Source organism: Nuphar pumila, chromosome 8 (assembly GCF_984573655.1).
Source record: "Nuphar pumila chromosome 8, dmNupPumi1.hap1.1, whole genome shotgun sequence".
NCBI classification, from domain to species: Eukaryota; Viridiplantae; Streptophyta; class Magnoliopsida; order Nymphaeales; family Nymphaeaceae; genus Nuphar; species Nuphar pumila.
In genome coordinates this window covers 9,862,202-9,867,834 of record NC_143256.1, presented here as the reverse complement: position 1 = coordinate 9,867,834, position 5,633 = coordinate 9,862,202, and the positions used below count along the sequence as shown (strand labels likewise).

The 5,633-nt window shown below is 44.6% G+C and overlaps 1 pseudogene across 1 annotated transcript; it reads left to right on the top strand.

The window, feature by feature from the left end:
- The first annotated feature begins 2,320 nt into the window (after window positions 1-2,320).
- LOC149829579 (uncharacterized) lies at window positions 2,321-5,059 on the top strand (annotated as a pseudogene). The gene is made up of 5 exons (XR_016433784.1): window positions 2,321-2,494; window positions 3,267-3,313; window positions 3,449-4,011; window positions 4,128-4,146; window positions 4,616-5,059. The product of XR_016433784.1 is annotated as an uncharacterized LOC149829579 (transcript).
- The last annotated feature ends 574 nt before the right edge of the window (window positions 5,060-5,633 follow it).

The window sequence follows — 5,633 nt, the reverse complement described above, 5'->3', positions numbered from 1 at the left end:
AGCACTCTATGGTTTGAAACAAGCTTCTCGTTCCTGGTTCGACAGTTTTTCTCTAGAAATACAACGGCATGGCTTCTCTCGGTCTCTTTTGGATCACTCATTATTTATTCACAATGAACAAGGAGTCACTACTCTTCTGTTGATATATGTTGATGACATCATCATCACAGGGAACTGTAAAAGTCACATTGAGCAGGTGAAGAAGTTATTAAATCAGAGATTTAAGATGAAAGATTTGGGAGAGCTGCGATATTTTCTTGGGGTAGAAGTTGATAACAGAAATGATACCCTTATCCTTACTCAACACAAATATACGTTGGACATTCTCGGCAGAGCAGGCATGACAGATTGTAGGCCGTTAACCACTCCAAGTGTCATTCATCAGAAATTGAGGTCACAGGAAGGGAATATATATGAAGATCCCACTAAGTATCGCAGCTTAGTTGGCATGTTGCAATACCTGACCTTTACTAGACCTGACATAGTATATTCGGTTAATCAAGTATCCCAGTTTATGCATGAACCTCGTATGTCACATATGGAGGCAGTCAAACGTATACTTCGTTACCTGAAGGGTACAGTTGGTGATGGGTTGGTATACAAGAAAAGAGAATTAGATCCAGGCGGAGGCCATGAGATCGTCACTTATGCTGATGCTGATTGGGCAGGTGATCCAGACGAACGACGATCAGTATCCGGTTATTGCAACTTCATTGGGCCAAACTTGGTATCTTGGAGCAGTAGAAAACAAAAGGCTGTTGCTAGATCAAGCACCGAGGCTGAATACAGATCGATGGCCACTGCCACAGCCGAGGGCACATGGATTAGACATCTCCTGACAGAAATGGGAGAACCGATTGCTCGGTCATTGTTGTTGTGTGACAATCAAAGTGCCATCAACATGTCATTCAATCCCATCCACCATAGTCGAGCAAAGCACATTGAAATAGATCAACATTTTATTAGGAAAAAGGTTGAAGACAAGGAGATTGAGCCTATGTATGTGCCAACTGAAGAACAGGTTGCTGACATCCTCACTAAAGGCTTGACAAAGGATAGATTTTGGTTTCTGAAGAACAAGTTGTTCATGGTCCAACACCATGCACAACTTGAGGGAGGGTGAAAAGAAGTCATTTGTATATGTCTGACCCGATCCATTTATATAATGGATCGGGTCCAGACCCAATAAGTGTAGAATGTACATTAACTCTTTTTTAAAGGGTATTTTCGTACCCTAGTTTATACACTAATTGTATTAATAGAATGAGAGGGCAGTCACGATGGACTGACCCCCTTTTCTCTTGATATCTCTTTCTCTTTCTCCCTCTCTCTCTGCCGATGACAGGACCATACAGGGAATAACGAGCGTTCTTTCTCACAGAAAGCAGGAGGCCGCACCTTGCCTTTCAACAACGAACGGAGGCCCGCCCGATGCCAATGAAAAGCGAGGCGAGGGGGCTTTCCCCGGCTTGCCGAAAAACAGCGAAGGCAGGGGCGATGCTCCTACCTAACGAGAAAAGAGGCACAGGGAGGGCTCGGCCCCCTCCCTTGCTGTAACAACGAGCTAGGAGGGGGTTGAGCCCCTCCCCTGTCAAAACAAAGAGCAGGGAGGGGGCTCAGCCCCTCTCCTGCCGTAACAAGAATCAGGGAGGGGCTTGACCTCCTCCCCTGTCAACACAAAGAGCAGGGAGGGGGCTTAGCCCCTCCCCTGCCATAAGGGGATGCAGGGAACAGGGAGGAGGGGCTCGACCCCTCCCCTGCCGAAACATGAGGCAAGGAGGGGGCTCAGCCCCTCCCCTGCTGTGACAGAGGGAACAGAGAGGAGAGGGTCGAGCCCCTCCTCTGCCGATATAGGGAGCAGGGAGGGGCTCGGCCCCCTCCCCTGCCATAAGGGGATGCAGGGAACAGGGAGGAGGGGCTCGACCCCTCCCCTGCCGAAACATGAGGCAAGGAGGGGGCTCAGCCCCTCCCCTGCTGTGACAGAGGGAACAGAGAGGAGAGGGTCGAGCCCCTCCTCTGCCGATATAGGGAGCAGGGAGGGGCTCGGCTCCCTCCCCTGCTAAGAGTGGGCACAGGGAGGGGGTTTGACCCCTCCCGTGACCCCACGAGGAGTAAGGAGAAGGGAGGGGGGGCTCGACCCCTCCCCTCCTAAAAGTGGTACAGGGAGGGGAGCTCGGCCCCTCCCTTACCAAACACAGTGCAGGGAGGGGCTCGGCCCCTCCCTCGTTGAAACGAGTCGCAGGGAGGGGGGCTTTGCCCCTCCCCTGTGATTGAGGGCAGCAGGGAGGCGGCTCGAAAGCCCTCCCTGCGCAACAGAAAAATGAGGGAGAACGAGAGGGAATCGAGGAAGAGACGAAAAAAAAGGGAGAGCGTACCTGAAGGTCGCCGGCGGCAGCAGCGTCGGCGGGGGGGGGGGGGGGGGGTTGCAGGTGGCGGCAGCAGTCGAGCGAGGGAGAGTCGGGAAGAGGCGGTGAGGGAGAGAGACAGTGAGGAGGTGGGTTCGTGAACCTCCCTCACCTCCCTTCCCTCGACCTTAAGAGGCACGGGAGAGACGGTCGGGGTGCCCGACCGCCTGTCCCCCTTTGGATCCGGGTCGGGTCCAAAACTGGATCCGACCCGATCCAATTTTTTTTTTTGTTTATTACATGCATGACAAGAACAAATTGATTTATTGAATATATAATGTATAGGCCTACATGTGCACCTTATGTGAATGACAAAGTAATAAGATAACTATAGAAAGGTCTAGTGAATAGACAGGTGCATAAACCATACCAAAAAGAAATACTTGGGTTGCTCATATTCTGGATCAGTGATGTCTCTCCAACTCTCCAGAATATTTTCACAGTTCCCAAAATGAAACACTGAAATCCAGGAACAAGTTGACATAATTAAATAAGTTCACTGTTACTATAATGTTTCCATGATCTTCTTTCAAGTAGGCTTTAGAAAAACTACAAGTTCTTCCCCTCTGGAGGCCCATCAGTTATTGTTAATTTTCAGTCAGTCTTCAGCATTTGGATTGCTTTTTTTCTTTTTCCTATGGACATCTTCTATAGGATTTGTGCAGCCTCATTGATTTTAGTTACTAGAAATCTTGACAAGCACTAGATGCTGGAGTGGTATGTTCTGCCTAGGTGAAGCGGTTTGTTATGCTTTCTGATTATGTTTTACTATTCTACCTTTTCAAATGGACCCTTCTACATGGTCTCATGCATGTAATATAATTAATGATCAATTAAAATAACTCCACACTATGTTTCCAGGTGCACAGTGTTGACACTGCTCTTGTTGATCCTATGTATGAATCCAGGTGAGGCAGAAATAGTATAATATATTTAGCATTGGAATTTTTTGTATTTTTGTAAAACATCGTTTACCGATCAGCTTTACTACAATTTGTTTAAAAGAACTTACAGGGGTCCTCTGCGATTTAATATTTGTGTAGGGCTCAAAAAGCAGCTGTGGAATTGATTTGGACTGGTGGTATGATCAAAGTTTCTATGGACATGCTGCCTGATCAATATTTTGAAGCTATTCCTGGTTTCTCTGACAAGGACCTAGTTTGCTGGGAGTCTAGCATTTTGTGGTCCCTTGAACAGTTTGAGCATCCTGTAAAGCCACTTGTTCTTTGGGATATTATGGAAGCACTCTTGGCTTTCAAACAGGTTGCACCAAATTATGTTGAAACTATTCTTTCTAAGTGGTTCTCAGGCTGGTGGGCTGACCCAGATGCAGTGGGTTCTCTTGAAAAATGGTTATCTTATGCACCTAACATGATATGCAAAATCAATTCGCGACAGATTCACATGATCATTATTATCTGTAGACAGTTGGTGCTGCCTGCAATGAAGATGAACATGCTAAATATTGGACAGAATGAACTGTACCCTGTCAATGATGAGTATGAGGTATTTAAACTGTGGTCGCACTTACTTGCAAGCAGTGAAGCAGAATTGCGAAATAGGCTTGTGGCTTTAACTTTTTCAGCTGTACTTTACCTTGCTTCTGGTACGACCAGTGCACTTCCTCTAGGTAGGGCATGTTAGTTTCCAGCAGGAGTTGCACAAATGCAGAAATGGGCGGTCATGAACAATGACCTGATCTTAAACTTCTGAGATTGGAAGTTGATAGTCTTGGGAAGAGGTAATTCTGAAACTTTCTGCATAAGCTGTTTACTGATCCTTATATCTGACTGGATTCAGATCTTGTTGCATGCATTTAAACTATTTTCTCTTTCATATCTTTTGTTTTTGAGATGTTCTTTCATGTCTGGTTGCTTTTGTGAATAGATTATGATGAATTCATATGTTGTTTCTGTTTAATATTACAGAGTTACATGTGCATGACCTCTTCCAGTCTTATGAGAATTGGCTGGATCTTCTTGTGTTTATGTTACACTGTAATTGGGACATCTCTTTTCTTACATAGAGGTGACCCTTTCACTGTGGTTTTTTTTTCTTTGTTTCTTTTAATTGAAGTGATTTTCAGAAAGAGAATTCTGTCTGAAATCATTGTTGTCATTAACCAGCACTCCTGTCTGCTTACAACTCCCGATTCCCAAATTTTTTTGTTTGGAACCTTGAAAAACTGATTTCCCCTTACTTTTTTACAGGCTTTATTCTGTCTGTGAATATGTATCGGAAGAGAAGTGTAACTTTTGTCCTTCATCAGTGTCGTTTGAGTCTCCAGATGTCGCCTTTTGCGATGGTACTGAATGCAGTGGTGTGGCTGGAGAAAAGCATAAACTTCTCCGATGTGCAGCTTCCATGCAGGTTTGTGATGCTAGTCCATGGTCTTGCATTTGTTGCCAAAGATATGTTTACAAACTGGCACCAAGTGCCTTGGTTATGGGGCATTCATCGGAGTATTTTAGTCACGTGACAGTCATCCTTTTTAAAGACATGCAGAACCCTTCTGTCCTTTTTGTGGAATACTTCTGCAGAGATTACAGCCAGAATTCCTTCTCTCTGCATCCTTGGTATAAGTATATTCTGCAATTTTCCTATCTCAATGTGAATATAGTGTCTAGATCATGCCCAAAGCTTGAAGTTGCTGTTAACTGCGCAACAAACAAATACCTTATATCTGCTAGACTGTCGATGTTGGCGTCCTTGCAGAAAATTCTGTTCAACTCATTTGAGTGGGTGGTTTTCTTATTGCATGCATAATACAAGGGTGCTATTTTTCTACCATCCGGAGTTGATTGAAATCTAGGTCACGGGGGCAGATGTTGCTTCTTCACGTGGTAATGCATTTGCAAAATGTTGTCAGGCCTAGTAAGTTGGTATCACTATCCTGCAACAGAAACAAAGTCACGTTTGAGAGTTCATTGTTGCTGATTACTGGTGAATCTGGAAAATATTTTCTGAAGGATACATACATGCTCGACACATTAATGACATGGTTAAAATTCTGAGATATCTTTGCTGTTTAGTTACCAGCAAATCAACCTTATGTTCCAGGAAATATAAGGAATAAAATTTGGTAATACACATTCATGGTATGGAAATTCTGGAATATAAGGAATAAAATTTATTATGAAGACTGCTTTTATTGTATTAGATGCATCAGAAAAGAGGTATGGGATTCTTGCAAGGAAGTTTTCTTGAAGTTAGATAGCAGCACCGACC